The 16,236-nt window shown below is 46.7% G+C and overlaps 1 protein-coding gene across 23 annotated transcripts in view; it reads left to right on the top strand.

Annotated features, from left to right (window-relative positions):
• Nucleotides 1-16,236, top strand: part of MTSS1 (MTSS I-BAR domain containing 1) — a 123,403-nt gene that overhangs the window by 56,369 nt on the left and 50,798 nt on the right. For 2 of the 23 annotated variants that reach the window (XM_068933255.1, XM_068933247.1), the window contains exon 1: nucleotides 10,275-10,380. The exons of 20 other annotated variants lie outside the window; for them this stretch is intronic. The gene's annotated coding sequence lies outside the window, so the exon portion shown is untranslated. Of the gene's footprint in view, nucleotides 1-10,274; nucleotides 10,381-15,877; nucleotides 16,001-16,236 lie in introns of those variants that run through there. One more of the 23 variants, XM_068933246.1, reaches the window with a different exon arrangement.

The raw sequence follows: 16,236 nt of genomic DNA, 5'->3' as shown, positions 1-16,236 counted from the left end.
TTGAAAATAGTCTGTGTCCTCGTTATCTTATCTGATCTCTTGCACAATGCAGCCTGAGAATTTCACAAAGGAATTTATGTACTGAGAGGTCCCTAGTGTGAAAGGAATGCTTTTGAGCCCAGAACTTCTGGGGAGGCTGTTCAGATCTCAAGACTGCAAAGTGGTGATGAATTTATTGCTTCCTTTGGTACGCTGCTCTTGTTAGTCTAGCCCAGCTTGCTTCTGCAAAACAGAAGCAAGAAAGAATTTGTAAAACAAACTATGAAAAGCTCGCTTACACCATAGTTTGGGGAGAATACCCTTCTAACTAGCTATTTGAACAAATCCAGATGAGAAGGGAGAGTTGCAGTGGTTGTACTCAGACCGCGTTATACAGCGCTGAAAACACTTACAGGCACGTACCATGGTGTCTTCGTTCAAGGAAGAAGCAGCAAAACGGACTTTCTGCTAGGCGGGGCTCCTGGCGGTGGGAAGACACAGACCCAGCGTCCGAGTTAGGCCAGTTTCCCAAAGGATCTGGAAATGAGCTCCGTCCCTTGCTGTTGCTGCGGGGAACTAGAGTCTGCCAGCCTTGAAGTGTAGGCAATCTGAGCGATGGCTCTGGAGGTCCACAGTGGTATAGTGGCTGCTCCCATCGTGACCCTTTCTGACTAGATACAATTTTGGCCCAGCTGTTTTAAATAAGAAATCACATTAGACTTTATTGCGTCTGGCAGGAGGCAATGATTTAATTCTACTTTTCTATATTTGTAACTATATACAGGGGGCAGTTTCTAGCCCTACTTCACTGCTTCAAAATAAAAACCTACACATTTTGAATTGCACAGTAGGTACAACCTGGGTTATGGATTACAGGACAGTGTTGCTTCCTACGTGGTGGCACTTACACGTCTTGACTGTTGCCACAGAAAATAGTCCCTGAGGAGCATTCAGAATAGTTGAACATTCAGTAGGTTTGCAGGTTGTTGGAAGAGTCTGGCGGCAATGTCACGTATTTAAGCGTATATGTGTTTACATAATGGATTTCTGTGGCTGGCTCTTTAGGATACGGATTTTTTTCTGCTAACATGAAATACAATCTCTGAAGTGTAAAAACCCCAAAACAGTAAGATTTCTTTACCACAGAGATTTTGTATGGTTGCCACTTAGCCTAACATATGAAACCCAACTATCTTTTCTGTTTTCCCTTTTAATTAAAACTGTGTTTTGTATCGATGTATTCACTGTGTGTAGAGAGGAGTCCATAGCTGTACGTATGCTGTTTCTTAAAGCAGCAAGGCTAGAGTAATACTAAATATTTAAAGCTGCAGGGGTAGTTTCGTATTGTTTTAAGTGCTGAAAATGCCCCCAAATCATTTATCCTTGAAAATATCACCTGTAAAATTTCAAAGTATTGCAAGATATCCAGGAGAGCGTAACACAGAGGGTGTAGAGCCTTTCGTTGGAGGCTGCTGACTTTCGATGCTTTTGGCTGTGAACGGGAGATGGCTTATCTGAAGACTCCACCCAAAGGGTGAGTGTCACCCGGGGGGGAAGATTCAAGGGTCTGCTGAGGTTAAGCTGCTGTCCCCTGTTTGGGCTGATCACTCCAGGTTATGACGGGAGTAACCTTGGTCAGAGAGAAGGCTTCACTGATGCCACGTGGCTTCTGAAGAGAGGGCTTTCCTTTGCAAGGTTATTTGTCCAGCTCCCACTTCATGGGGGGAAATCGCAGTCTGCCCATGTTGAAAATGATCTTCATATGAAGAAATCACTCTTGTTGCTTCATAGTCTCAGGCTGGCTTTTGAGCATCGGCTTTCCATTTACACACCTAGTTTAAATGTGTTGCATCAGATTTAAGGAACAGTTAGCATGTTATTGGTGGGATGGCTTCTTTGCACAACAAATGGCTGTAGAGGTGGCAGAGAGTATAGCTGGCAACTTGCACGGTAGTGATGAGGTCTCGCCACGGTGGTGGAGCTGCCTGACACCTGGGGAGGTCTAGATTCAAACTACGTGGCTTGGCTCTGGCTCCAGTGGGGAATGAAAAAGGAAGCCTACAAAGGTGTATGTTGTCCTGATCATGCTATTAAGAAAGGCAGAACTCCATTTTTAAGGTTGTTTTTTCTTCTAAAGTGTTTTCCTATACTATCAGAAATACTACAGAGTACTCACAGAAATCTTTTTCAGGTGTATTTGTTGCAGCATTGCATTGTGAAAGCTCTTTAAAAGTGTTTTCACGTACACGTTTGTGAATGTGAACATACCAAAGGAGCCATTCGCTTGTCTGTGCAGAGGCTGTTCTGCATGCATATAAGGAGGCAGAAGATAACTTGCTTGGAGGTCTTTGCCCAGACTCTCTGCTGTTGCAGCAAAGCTGGGGCGTCTTGGACACAACTGTGGGTCGGTTTTTGTTTGTACTTGTTAACTTCGTGACACGGCCAAATACCTGAAAGGAAGAGATAATTAAAGAAAATAAATGGGGTAGGTAGGGGAAGTGAGGAAACCCTCCACTTCTTTGTGGCCCGAGAACTGACATCTTTCAGATTAAGTTTAGGCCTTGTCAGAAAATGTTTTGTTCGGCCTTTGTTTTCCATCGAATTCCATGTGCTTGGTTAGCTTCTTTTCAAATTAAAAAAAAAAAAAAATACTCCATATATGGATTGAAAGCTTTATCTGTTTATCTCCTCATTAAAATGACTGTCTATGAAATGTGCTGACAGGGCTTTTACTCTCTTACTTTCTATTCTCATCACATTTTCCATTGAAAGCCTCCCCTCGACTATTTCTGCTCCACAGTAAATGAGACTTTCTTGTCTCTGGACTTTGTTTCTGGCTCCTCTGCGGACCGGGTACGTGAGCTGGGGTGAGACGCCCAGGTCCTCAGTGGAGAGTGCGTGGAGGCCCCTTTTTGTGCTAAATTCCCCAAGAGCCAGTTCTCAGGTCCTGGAAATCCTTGTGTAAAACACGGTGGGAAACACACTGTGGGTTAGCGTCTACTTAGATATCTAAGTAAGAAGTCCTATTTTAGGAACTGTGTGTGCTGGACGCTTTTCCAAAAGGCTGCTGGGTGCACTGCTGGAGCTAGAGAGTTTGAGCAGGTTTGGTGCCTGAGTGGACTTTGCAGCAAATGTGGCCTCAGGACTCTGGAGCGAGCGTAACCAGTCTCTGCTATCACAGAGGCAAAAATTTAGGTATGTTTTTAGCATTGTACCACCTAAGCCACACAGAGATAGCTGGCACGCGAGTCTCCAAACAGCCATATCCTTAGTACTGATAGTAATATGAAGTGGTGCAGAGTAACTTCGGATCACAGAAGAGGAGCCCAAGAATCATTTTTGGTGCAAGTGGTGTTGATATGAATGTAATTGAAATTCTGCAAATACAAGCAAAGAAAATGGACACCGTTTCCCCAGCAGTGATAACCTGAGGTCTGGACTTGCGACACCGGACCGGCGGTCTCCGACCTGTGCTGGGCCCCACAGTCAACGTGGATTATCCTTGTTTGCTCTGCTGTAGATTCAACTTCCCTTGCGTCTGAGCGGTTTTGGAGAGCCTGATGATTTGCCTGCGGTACACCATTGAAGAGAAGATGATATAAATGTTTATATGCGCCTTTCTAATCAAAGCACTAGTGTGTGTTTTTTATTTTCGTTTCCCTTTGGTTTAATCTAGCAACTCCCTTATCTGCAAATAAAATACCATGGGTTTCGCTTGTACGCAGTTGGTGCGCCTCGTACTCCGCTGTGACGACAGAGCACTTTAGAAAGAGGCCTCAATGTAATAAACAGAAATGCAAAATCGGGGCAGGAGACGCATCGAAGCGCTCACGTGCCAAGTCCCACAGAAGATACAGTCGCCTGCAGGGCAGGAGCGTGGTCACGGATAGGCAGAATAAATGCTTTGTTCCGGTTTTGCGCTCCTTTTGCCTCCTCTTCTCTCGCACAAAAAAAAAAAAAAAACCTGTGCAGCAACATGAACTCGGTGACGTTTGATATGGAGAGCAGACAGCTGCAGGGTCAATTAATCCCCGCCTCGCTTTTTTTTTTTTCCACTTTATTTTTTTCCAGAAGGCTATAGTGACTTCCAAAACTTCCCGCATGAGTGGCTTTTACGGCTTGTTGACTTGGATCGAAACGGAGCGCGGAGTCCTGCGAGTGGTTTTGAGCGTGGTGGAAGCCCTCGTGTAGCGTCTTTTTGGATTGGAGGAACTGAGCTGACCCCATTGCTTCATTGCCATTAGTGTCCCCCAAAACAAATGAGAGCTTGGGTGCAGATTGGGGAGCGGATCCCGCTTCTGATAAAAGCAAGCGTAAGAGGCAGGAGCAGATGGGGCTGGGAGAGCGCGGCAGCCTGACGTGCAGGTGATCGTGCGTCCTGCTGGGAGCCCTGTGCACTGAAAAAAGGAGAAGTCCTCTTCCTCCTCCTGTTTTTCCTCCTCCTGCTCTTCCTCCCTTGTGTTTCTTTTCTGGAAGAAAGAGTTGGAATTCGCCATGGTTTCAGTCCAGCTGTCTGCTTTCAAATCTGCAGTTGTGTCCAGCAGTCTCATCCATGCCTGTGTATGCTGTTTTGTAGTCAAGAGAGTGGTTTTTTAATTTATTTATTTTTAAATGTGATTAAAGAACAGTCTGTGCTAGGCTGATCAACTAATGGCTTTATTTTTTGAGCAAATAAATTAGATTTTTGTCGAGACCGCCCTTTCCCCTTCCCCAGTCATAAAGCAGCATGCTACGCGCTTGCTTTACGGTACCCTTTGTAAAGCTTCTGGCACATCACGTAGGTGACCGTGGGATATTCTGATGAAGCTGGAGTTATTAAAAAAAAAAAAAAATCTATTACATTTCAGGGATGTTTGGGCTTCACGCTTCAGTGGTGCTAATTAGATATGTGACCCATTTTCATTCTGCCTTCGCTCCTGGGGATGGTGGAGCCTCATTATAAATACGAGGACAGCAAATACCCACGTTCCTTACTCTAAATGGCTTCTTCAAAACATGCCCAAAGGGCCTGGGGATATTTTTTTGTGTGGACACTGATTATGTTTTATTTTTCTTTAAATGCGGGAAGTGAGACTGGGGTGGGACAATTTCTCCCCAGAAATAAATAATTGAACACTTTATTTTTTTAATCTGGAAAACCTAATGGCAAATTGGGTTCCTCTTGAATTTTAAGTTTGCCTTATTTGTATTGACAAGGGAATAGATTTGAGTGCTTTTAAGCATAAAAAAAAAATGCTTTTAATATTACAGTAGCTTCCCATTAACTGCTATTTTTAGCTAGTAGCCTCTGTGCGGCCCATCTCTTTGTGAAAAAGGCTGCCTGCCTGCCTGGCTGCTGACAAAAGGTAGCAGCCGTGAAAGCTGCTTGTTAAGAAGTAGGCTATGGCAAAAAGCATGTCATGATCTGAACGTGAGGCCGGGGAGAGGTAGGTGGCCAGTCCCGGGAACCGCACTCAAAAAGCTCTCGCGCTCCTGCCGGTTTTTTTGGTAAAACTTGGTCGTTTGGAAGAAGAATCGTAGAAAGCAGGCCGGCCACCCCCGAAACGCCAGCCCCGGTGCAGGGGAAGATCCCTGGGTGGCACCTGTGAATAAGGGTATTGGAAAGTCGTGTAAAGAGGCAGCGATTTAACTCGTACGGGCGGCGGTATTTAGCATCGCCGTACTGAGGTCCCTCTGTGCCTCCTGCTCTGTCCCGAAGGACTCGGGGGGACGGAGGGTGAAGACGGGATGGACTCGGTTCTCGGCAGCGCAGCAGCCGCCGGCGACTGAGCAAGTTAACGTCTGCGGTTTAGCTGTATCAGTAGGGTTATTGGGATGGCGAGCAGAGGGAGGAGCTCGATTTGGCACCTCGGTTTTGTTTTTAATGACTGACTGCGGTAAATAAAAAGGTAAGCTGAGTTTTTAGCTCTGAGCTTGCTCTTCCAAGGGCTTGTTTGCAAACCCATGTTCTTAGAGGGTTGGTTTAAAACGAAGACTTCTGTTTCAAAAACAAACCAACCAGCTATGGCAGAGGAGTGCCTGAAGAAGGTTAGTTTAACTTCAGGACAGTTTTCGGTTTGTTTGCCGGGCTCTCTGGCGAGCTCCTTGGTGGGGAGGGAGGCGGCGTTACGCTCTTTGCAGCTCGCTCCTTGGTATGCTCGTTCCCGGCGCGCGTGCGGTGGGCGATGGAGTTAACCTTTGGAAATAACCTTTTCCGCAGCTGTGTGCATCGCAGTAGGCATAACCTTTACGTTGCATGGGCAACGTGACCAGATTTTGGGCCGCAGTTCTGTTGCTTGTGTTGCGTTCGCGCTCGGAGCGTGTTAGATGCCGCAGTCAGGCTCCGCTACGAGCAATTTGCTATCTAAAAATGCCCAGTGTGTAGAAAAGGACTCTAAGCTGGAATTGTTTCAGCTGGAATCCTACAGTTATTTAAGCCCGCGTTTGACTTGGTTCACTGTAAAACTGCATGACTACACACCGTGAGTAAAGGTTAACACATTTCTAAGCCTTGCAAGATCAGAAACAGCCTTGGTTTGGTTATGAACTTTGCTTTCGGGCATATAATGCCTTGCTGCTAACTGTTCCTCAGAAGATTTTTGTGGCATGTCTCACGGCTGTTTGCTTTAGTCATGGGCTATTTTGTAGGTTTTTTAATCAAAAATCTATTTGCATGTTTTCCATATCTTTGCCACTTGTTTTCTGAAGCCTTCTGTGTTCATTTTCTCGTGTGTATTTATGCTTATTTGTTCTGAGAATTTTGCGCTATGTTGGCTCACTGCAGTTTAAAAAATATATATATATATCTTCAATAATTTTCGAAGTCTTTCCCTCGATAGAAATGTTGACCAGAAATTAGCTACTGCCACGTAAGATTTCTCAGGCTCGGATAGCGTCCTGCGAGGTCAGCGTTACAGGCTTTGCGTGATGTTTTCACGGACGTTCTTGAGTGTGTGCACGCAAATAGAGGTTGCTCCTTGAGAACATGTGTCCCGGTTTGCTCATTGCAATGTAATGGAAAGCATCTTTCCGCTCGCTGCTGAAAGGAATGTGGCTCTGCGCCGGGCACTGAGGGCCTAAATGCCGCTGCGTGGGGGGTTTTTTTGGTTTTTTTTGGTGGTTGTTTTTGCATTCCACTGAAGATAGCGACTGGGACTTGCTCTTGAAAAGAAAACTAGCAACCACCTGTTAGTACAGGCAAGCGGCAGCTGTTGGCTGGAAACCACGTGCATAAAAGGGCTCCTGCATTGCTACCTACGGAACGCACACGCTGGTGAAGTCCTGCTCCGGATAAAATACGGTTTGTTTTGAAGAAGAATGACTAGTGTGTGGTGACGTAACTAAATGGATCAAACAGAAAATGGGATGTTATCTAGGAATTTTTGAGGAAGTTGATGGTGGTACATCAGTTCTTTAAATGAGCTCAGCAAAGAAAAATGTTTCAGTGATGCACGTACAGCAGGACGTGGGGCTGAAGCGTAAGGGGGGGTGAGGAGAGGAGTCATCTGAAATCGTAGGTGTGTGTGGAGGATTTTACGCTAAATAAGATCCCCGAAAATCCAAATATGTTACTGAACTTAGGCATGAAGACAAGTGAAAAATAATGTTAATTTATGTGTTTAGGATTTTTAAATGGTATTTCAGCCTGTTTTCAAATCTCCTGGGTTGGACCAGACAGAATAAACGTCTTAAAATAACGCATTCTCCTGTAAGCGCTTTATTCTGCAACCAGACATCCAGGGAACGGGTGAATAGCTTAAAGCATCTCAACCAGCTTTTGCTATTCCGCTGGCTGAAACAGAGCAAAGGGACGACGATAAACACCTGTAGAAGCTATTGACATATATTAGCAAATGGTTGTTTCTGAAGGCTTAGTGCTGTTACAGAAGGACAATTTAAGCGTGTTGATCTGTACAAGAGGCTTTGTTTCGCTGTCTGGCAGGACAACTGGGTGCATTCTCCCGAGTGGGGATCATGATGTGCCAGTAATTGCAGTTAAATGAACATGGCTGGCTCTCAGGCAAATGAAACCTAATTTGTCACAGCTGTCAGAACGATCATGTCACGTTTGTTGCCTTCAGGAGCAGTTTTAGGCTGCAAAGCCTGTTAAGGTCCCAGTTTTTTCGTGCTAAATATTGTGCAGCATGTTTGCTGACCATCTTACTTGTTGGTGGCTTGTGTGTGTGTGTGTGTGTTTTTTTTTTTTTTTAAGGCAAACCTCGATTCTGTCTCTTACATGAGGAGGAGTTGAACTTCTGTGACCCGTAGTCATGTGGGCTAGAGCTTGTTGATTTGGTAGGCCTCAAGGACTTGAACGTAGCAGTAATTCAAGTGGCTCACATAAAATAGTTGAGATTTACTTGCAGATTCATACCTTTAAAATCTTGGAAATCACGCTTCCAATGCGGTTTAAAAGGCAGCCCTCCCAGGCTGGATTCAACACGTAGTTACACTTTGCAGATGATGATCTGCAGACAAAAGAAGCTACAGGATTGCTGAATTTTGCATTCAAGCCAGCAGGGAATACAGTGGAATAATGCAAGACTCTCTTCTCACTACATAAAAAACACAGTAAGGTGCAGGCCTCTTGAAATCCCCCTTCAGTCATAATTTCAGCGTTTTATTAGCTTTCTTTGTAGATTAACAGATTGGGTCTAAATTAGATAGAGCTGGGCCTGTTCTGTAAAACAAACAAATGCTAATTTTCAGATGTTGGGCCTGAGGGACCGCAGCGATTTCATACTGTATCCTTTTTCTAAAAAAGGAAACAAGGTTCAAAAAAAACTTTTTTGGATGTCTTACGTGCCTGTAATGCTGTCTAATTCTCCTCCCCTCTGTGCTGGTGACTGGGGTAGAGCTCTGAAGAAAGAGACGAAGGTCTGTTTTGTAAGGTGCAAGGTTGGAAAATGTCCCGCTACGTGTATGGAGCTACCTGGAGGGGGACGAACTGTGAGCTTTCAGGTAGAAAACTGGCTTATTTCCTTGCTCCGGACTCTTTCTTGGCAGCCTTCTGGTGATCAGCCTTACTCAAGGCACAGGCAGAGGTGCCTGGAGGGAATGGCCCTGTGTCTCCTGGATCACATCCTGGTGGGATGTCTCTAGGACCCTCTTGGAGTACAGCTGGTCTCTCCTCCGTTCCTCTTCTGGGAAGCGTGTGCCGCAGCCGCAGTGAATTTCAGCTGTGTTGCTGGGAGGTCTTGAGCGAATTGCAACGCTGCTGATGCCCGATTGTGTCAGCGTTGCCCTTTAAATGTAGGAGTGCGAGGTGCTGGAAGAAGGAAAAATGAGAGAAGATAGAATAGAGCTAGTATAATTGGTTCCATGGAGCTGTCTTATTAATGAACAATGAAGTGAAGTTTTAAGCGGTGTTTTGGGCATGTCTAGCTGCTAGAACATCAGCAGAAGATAAGCGTCATGTTAAAAGCCTCTTCTTCAAGGGTTTGCTTCCACAGATTTTTATCTCCAGTTCCTCTTGCATGATATGGAGTGGCATGTGCAGGTATCCCTGTCATGAAAAGAAATTGCAACCTCGGATGCTCAGCGCTTAGAAAAAGTTATAATCTTTCGTAATATCTACATGACGGTTTAATAGTTGATAAAAGAAAAACAAAAAGTTACACATCTGCTTTTGTAGATTACGAGGACATGACATTGCAGATAAACATTCTGAGCCTTAGCTTAATGATTTATTGGAGCTCATTTCTTCATTTTATTGCAGCTTTCAGTCTCTTACTATGCAGCTGTCTGGTTTCCCCAGAGAAAAGACGACTAGCTTGGAGATATAAATCTCTGTTAATGATTTTAAATAGCTATTCCTCTACATATGATATGAAACTTTGTTTGCCCCCGGCATTCAATCACAGGATTAGGAGAGGATAATCAATAATCCTAAGCACAGAGCAGCTCTCGGTGGTTAGGTGTCGGAGCTCTGGGGCCGCGCAGGGCTGTTCCAAAGCCCCCTTGCCTTCGTTCCAGCTGCTGCCTCTCGCGCTCAGCCCAGTCTCGTGCTCAGCATACGGAGGTTTCCAGCTGGAAAGGCCCCTGTGAGGTCTGCAGCCTGTATTGCACGCTGGAGGAGGCAGACAGCCTAGCCTCTGACTGTTTTCCCCAGCCGTTTGTGTGAGCGGTTGCCTTAGGCCTCTTCTGCAACATCTTTGTCAGAAGGGGAGATCAAGGCCAAGGCATGCAGTAGCAGGGTGGGAGCAGCACTGCCTTCTGCCCGGTTTGTTTGTCCTTTGCAAATGTCTGTTGTATGACGTTTGCGTGAATAGGAGGACCTGTTGTGAAATAAGAGATGCTGTGTAGGCACACGTACTAGGGAGGATCCAGTGAATGTGGACAGATCGCTGGGCAAGAGCCGGGATGTTCCTCGTCTCCCATAGCTGTTGTCTGAACAAGCTCTGGATTTTCAGCATGGAAAAAGTATGTAGACTTCAGAACTATCATATCCGTCTAGTGTCTCCCTAAGGATCCCGGATAAGTTCCCACAATTAGGATACTGGATCAGTGAATATAAGGTATATTTGGAAGGGGGAGGGCAATTATGACCTTTGCTTAAGGTTTAGTCTGGCTTTGGTATCTTTTCTTTTGCTTTTCACACGCTCAAACCTAGTCTGTCCAGGATTTACTAGGAAGTAGGTGGTTTAGGAGATGAAATGTGCCTGCAGCATCTTTAGGTATACTTGGGTTGCAGTTTAACTAGGAGCAGACTGTCAGTGATTGAATGTTGCTCCTCCTGTGGCTATTAAAAGGCTTGTGCAAACTGATTTGTTGGTTACCGTCCTCTTTCTACTGTGTTCCCATCTGAAAAGCCTTACCAAAGTTAGCGTTAAAGGGAATTGTCTGCTTGTGAGCCAAAGATTTGGATATGTCTTCGGATCAGCCGATGTAGCGTTGGCACTTCCCACAGGAGCAAGGCTGGATCTTTTAGAGGTCGGTGACCAAGCCTGTGCTGCTGCTGTGTATTTAGCCTTGAAAGCCAGGTCACATAAAAGGATGCGGGGCAGTGATGTGGGACTTTTCAGAAAGGTCACGATCTCTAAAACTGTTTTGAAAAGGCAGCCTCTAAATAGGTCTTGTATGTGCTCTCTTGCATGAGTTATGAAAATCTATTGCAAAATCTTTTATAGCCTAAAAAGACACAGGAGAGACAGCAAATCTGGCACATGGAAGAGTCTGGTTGTGAAGCCAGATGTGTAGTCACTTTGGGGGGGGGGGGGGGGAGAAAGGAGGAAAAAACAGAGCTACTCTTAGCGACTCGGTGCTCCAAAGGCAGTTCTTCCCCTCTCAGCGCTTCCCATTGCTCCTTGTAGTTTCCATTGGCCGTTTACAGCCAATGTAATGGTGGTCATGCTCATGCCCTTCAGAGCATCATCTGAGCGCGGTCCTCTGGGCATATTTTGCTCCTTGTTCCTCCTGAAGAGGATTCATTACTGCAACCCTCGTTAGCATGCTTATTAAACCCTCTGAACTTTCCCTTTGGTTATGCCTGCAAGCAGGACTTGACCACCCTGCACCTTGTCCAGCAGGGCCTGCAAGCCAGCACAGTGCTCTAAAAGCAAGGCCAGCGTTGATTCCTGCAATGCTTGCCTCGATTTTGAGAGTTCAGACCCCAAGTTCCTAGTAAAAAGGAGTTCTTGGAGATAAGATTACCGGCTCTTATCACTCGTGTAATCCATTGACTTACTGGCATGTCTAATGTATATCCTGGACTCTGACACTGCAGGGCAGTTCAGCCTGTCGTGTTGCTTGTCGACCCCTCGTGCTTGCCAACTGGGAGACCTCATGGGGCTTCTCCCTCTTTTTCCACCAACGTAGCCAGTTTTCAGGTGAATGAAACTCACTTGGGAAGGTCTAGACCTAGCCTTTGCATGTGAAATCCTGCATGCTCTGTTTCAGCACCAGGTAAACTCGCCCTTGAGTTACAAGTGTATCCAGGTAGCAAATAGGGCATCATTGTGATTCCTAGCACAGTCACAACATGAGACCTAATAAATCTTCTTATATGTGCCTTGTATTTAGTTCACGCGCTTATTCTGGTCGCTCGGAGTTATTTTTAGCTCTCGTTCTTTCAAGAATTGTTGTGCCTCCCTTAAGCGCGAGCTGTAGGCCGGCTCTCTCCTGAATCGGATTTGTTGTAGCTCGTCTCCACCAGGCACCGTTCTGAGCGGGAAATTCCTTGGAAAAGGGGTATGGCAGGAACCATACAGGATTTCTTCTCTTCTGCTGAGAAGCTGCAGTGGGCTGGGTGTAGCCTTATTGCTTTGCTTGTTCTGTTATCTTGCATAGCTCCTGTTGAACTGCTGGTTGCTTTTTGAGTTCACGCACATTTGCCGTTTTCGGGACGTAATGCTTCGTAAATGCTTACGAAGTAACAAGAAGGCCTGTCCACCTCTTAGTTACCTGTCCATAACACTGTATTTAGCCCTTCACGAGAAGCTGTGTGTATGTTGTTCTGTGCTACAGGGTCTTAAGGACTGTAAGTGCCTGAACAGTTCATTTGTGTAAGGCAAATGAGTTGGTTTGCTAGTTTTTAAACTCTTGAACATGCAGCTATTGCTTGTACTCTGGGGTTTATGGTCGCGAATTTGATTCCTGCAGTAGGAATGCATTAGAGGTAACTTGAGAGTATTTATTGGGACCGCTTTATGTCTGTGGCTTGAAAGCCGATAATAAGTTCTGATTGACTTGGAAAAGGGGCTGCTTAGTTTTGAGGGATGGGGAAGAGCGCAAACAAACCAGCCCTGCAGAGCCTTGTTTGATAAATTCTTGATACATTCTCTAGTCTCTTTGGGCGTAAGAGAGAATAAACGGGTTTTGGTGCCGGGGCTCTGTTTCGCATGTGGAGAACCCAGAAGGAGCTGCGTCCGCTGATGGTTCCTGGCCTTCCTCTGACTGTAGCTTTGGTTTGAGCAAGTTGGCCTCTTTGCCTCTGCCTAATGACTTCTCTGTTTTGGAGGCTGGAGTGGCGTTTCGATGCTGGGTATGGTGCACGCGAGGCGGAAGCAGCAGCGCTGAGCGTGAGCGGTGGCCACAGTTGCCCACGCCGGCTTCTTCTGCGCGTGGTTGCAGCAGGGTCGGGTGCAGCTAGCCAGCCCCACAGGAGCTCCCCCAGCCAGGTGCAGCGACGAGGCCCGGCGAGGCGGTGGCGTATTATTTAAGTTAAGGACATAGTTGCTGACTCACGAGCAGAAAGGCGGCGTTGGGGAAATACGCTGCCTGCCGGCAGATGGAGCAGTGTTACGGTAACCACGGCAATGTGGCAGCCCTGCCTGTCCAGGGCTGCCCACTGCCCCTCTTTTTTAGCAATAAAAGCCCTGAAACGGGAGGGAAGAGAAGTTGCCACGACAAAAGCTGCTTGAGGTGGTCTGCGGGGAGCAGGGGGGGCTTCAGGGGGCAGATGCCCACCGTTTGCGACCTGCCCAGCAGTCCGGACTGGCCCCCCACGTCTTGCCCTGACCTGCTGCTCATCCATCGTCTCCTGTGCTAACCTTTGCTCTGAAAATCTCCCCTCTGGTCTGATTTCCAAGTGCATCCAGGAGGCTGAGCAGCCCGGAGGATCAGCGGCGCCCGCGACTTACCCGGCCGGCAGCGGAGCTGCTCTCGAGCTCTCCGAGGAGAGCTAAGCCTGCGTAAGAGAGCCCGTGTCGGGCAGCTGGTTTTATCAGTCTGTTTTGCAGATTAAAACATGTCTCGATGTCTTTTCTATCAAATCAGGAAGAAAAAAAAAAAAAACCACCGTTCTCATTACCGGGTCCCTGGGTGCATGTTAATATAGAATTAATTGACCCAACGTCAGTCACTCGCGCCGCTCGAAGACGACGACTGTCTCCCAGGCGCGCGCAGGAGCACAGCCTGCACCGCTCGCAGGTTGGCAGCGGTTTTCCCTCTTGCAGACCAGAGGACAAACCGCCTGCGGAGGAGGCGCTCTCGGCTGAGAGCGCTCCAGCCGTAAGGTAACAACCCCGGCCGGCCCTGCCAGGGATTTGCCTGCTCCCACACTTCTGCAAAGTGGGATGTGGTGCGGAGATTGAATTACTGTTTTAAAGGAAAGATTTAGAGCCTCGTCTAGGCCAGCTGTTAAGCACATGTTTTATTTTGCCTTTTTTTTTCCCTGCCCCAGACCTCCGATCGGGATGGCTGTGGCGCGTCTGCTTTGGGCAGAAAGCGCCAGAAGTCGCCAATTCAGGTTTTGAGAGCTGCTGTCTCAAAGCTTGTCGGTATCTTTTTGGGGAGGTGCAATGCCACGGGTAGGAAAAACGCTTCCCAGCCCTGCGCAGGTCACCTCTTGGGCCATCAGGTTGCTTGTTGTGACTTGCTACGTTTTTATTCTAGGAGTATTGAGAAGTTTGAAGATCAAAAGTGATTTTGCAAGTTACATACTGAAAGAGCTCATTATGGTGCCTATAGGTGGGCTTTTACTATGGTGCTATATGCCAAAGTGCAAGACTCTCCTGGTAGATAAGAGGTTCTGTTGAAGGCTTTCTCTCAAAAGAAATACAAGATTTTGGACTTCAGCAGAAGCCAAATAGATATCTTTTTTTTTTGCTTTCTAGTCACACGGTTGATGCATGACTCTACCTGCCTTTTTTTTTTTTTTTTTGCCAGATTATCTTCCTGCAGTGTAAAATGATTTATTTTGTTTTGTTTCACTTTTTGTTAGGGGGCCAAGATCACCTACAGTTTTAGTTCTTTAACCCTGTAATACTAAAATTCTCCCATTCGTAGACCTGTAGATGTCTTTGACGTGGGTCTTTTTGCTATGGCCGTTCCAGCTCTGGTGCCCTTTTTGCAGTGCTGCATTGCAAAGCTCTCATTGGGGCTTTCCTATGCCACAGTAGTTTTAGACACGTTAAACAGTAGCTCTACTGCAGTACTTACGTGAATAGTGATGCAACACCTGATGTAAATGCAGTTTAACTGGGATGAATGTGCTTATGCTAATGAAGCTATTTCTAAAGGAGAAGAAGAATATACCATTACGAGTTGCGCTTTGTCAAGTGCATGCGTGCTGGAGCTTATGATGGAAGTATTTTCCTTGAAACTCCCTGATGTGTTGATAAAATTCTCAGTCTAATCCTGGTTTAAAAAAAAAAAAATATTGCACTGAATGTGGTCTTATACACATTCAGATTCAAATACAACCAGAATAGTTATCAGACAAAATAACCCCTTCCATAATGCAGGCACACGTTTTAAGAAAGGGAAGGCTATTTAATGAAAGATTTTGGTAGACCTCGGTGCCATAAAACAAAATTTTCTTTCTGTTCTCTGTGGAAATCTTGTCATTTGACAGCACTGGAATTTGAACACAAGGTCTTTGGATCTAAAGCTACGAGCAAATGTGGTCTTGAGCCGAAACACTCATCTGTTAGCTTGCAGCCGGCAAGAGATTCCTAAGCCTTACGAAATGGGCAGGAGAGGGTGACCAGAGGTTATTTTTAAGCCAGAACTTGCAAAAGTATAGTTTTAAGCTTAACCTGCGTGCTTAGTGGTGCAGCTTGGTTCTCTGCAGCTGTATCTGGCCATTGGGTTGGGGAAAAGGAGGATATCTAGTCTTCTCACTGACTTATCTCTGGGTTTTGGTAGCCCTCAGTGCTGTGAGCAGAAATCAGAGGCAGGGTCACCAGGAGCTGGGGACACCACTGGAGGCCTCAGCCTGCGCTGGGGCTTAGGGACCTTGTGCGCCGAAGGAAAGCGGAGCAGGTTTCCAGGTGCAGGGGTCAGTAGGGTGCAGCTGCGCTTTGGGAGTCTGCGGTCGCCTTGGCTGACTCAGCTCCGGGCAGGAGGGAAACCTGCTTGCTTCCTCTTCAGACTTGTCTATCGAGCTAGCGGGGTAAGGAAGCCGTGCGGAGGTGGGGAACAGGCTCGGCTGTGACAAACGCAGGTCGTGTTTGCCGGTACTTCCCGGTACAGTTTCTGAGGTCCGGGTGTGGTTGGATGAAGACGAGTCGGTGCGTTACTGCGTGGGGAACCTTCCTTGGCTGCGCCGGCTGCTTCCTGGTGCTCTGAAGGCAGCGGAGGACGTGGCTCGAGGGAGCAGGTGAAGGGGGGGGGGGGTGTGCGCATGCCACTGCAATCACACCGTTTCTGGAGATGCGAAACACCTCCTGAAGAGTACTATGTTGAGCAGCTGCAGCAGCCAATGAAGACTAGTGTATCTGATTTGGTGTGAGCGAGTGAAATATGCGTGCCCTGAGATTAGCGATTCGGAGAGGTCAGGGTCTCTGCTGTAGCTCACAACTCGTATCCGGGCAGAGGCTGCAGGCTTCTCCCAAA

Source organism: Struthio camelus, chromosome 2 (assembly GCF_040807025.1).
Source record: "Struthio camelus isolate bStrCam1 chromosome 2, bStrCam1.hap1, whole genome shotgun sequence".
NCBI lineage: Eukaryota > Metazoa > Chordata > Aves > Struthioniformes > Struthionidae > Struthio > Struthio camelus.
Note: the sequence above shows the minus strand (reverse complement) of the source record. Positions and strands in the feature narration are given on the sequence as shown.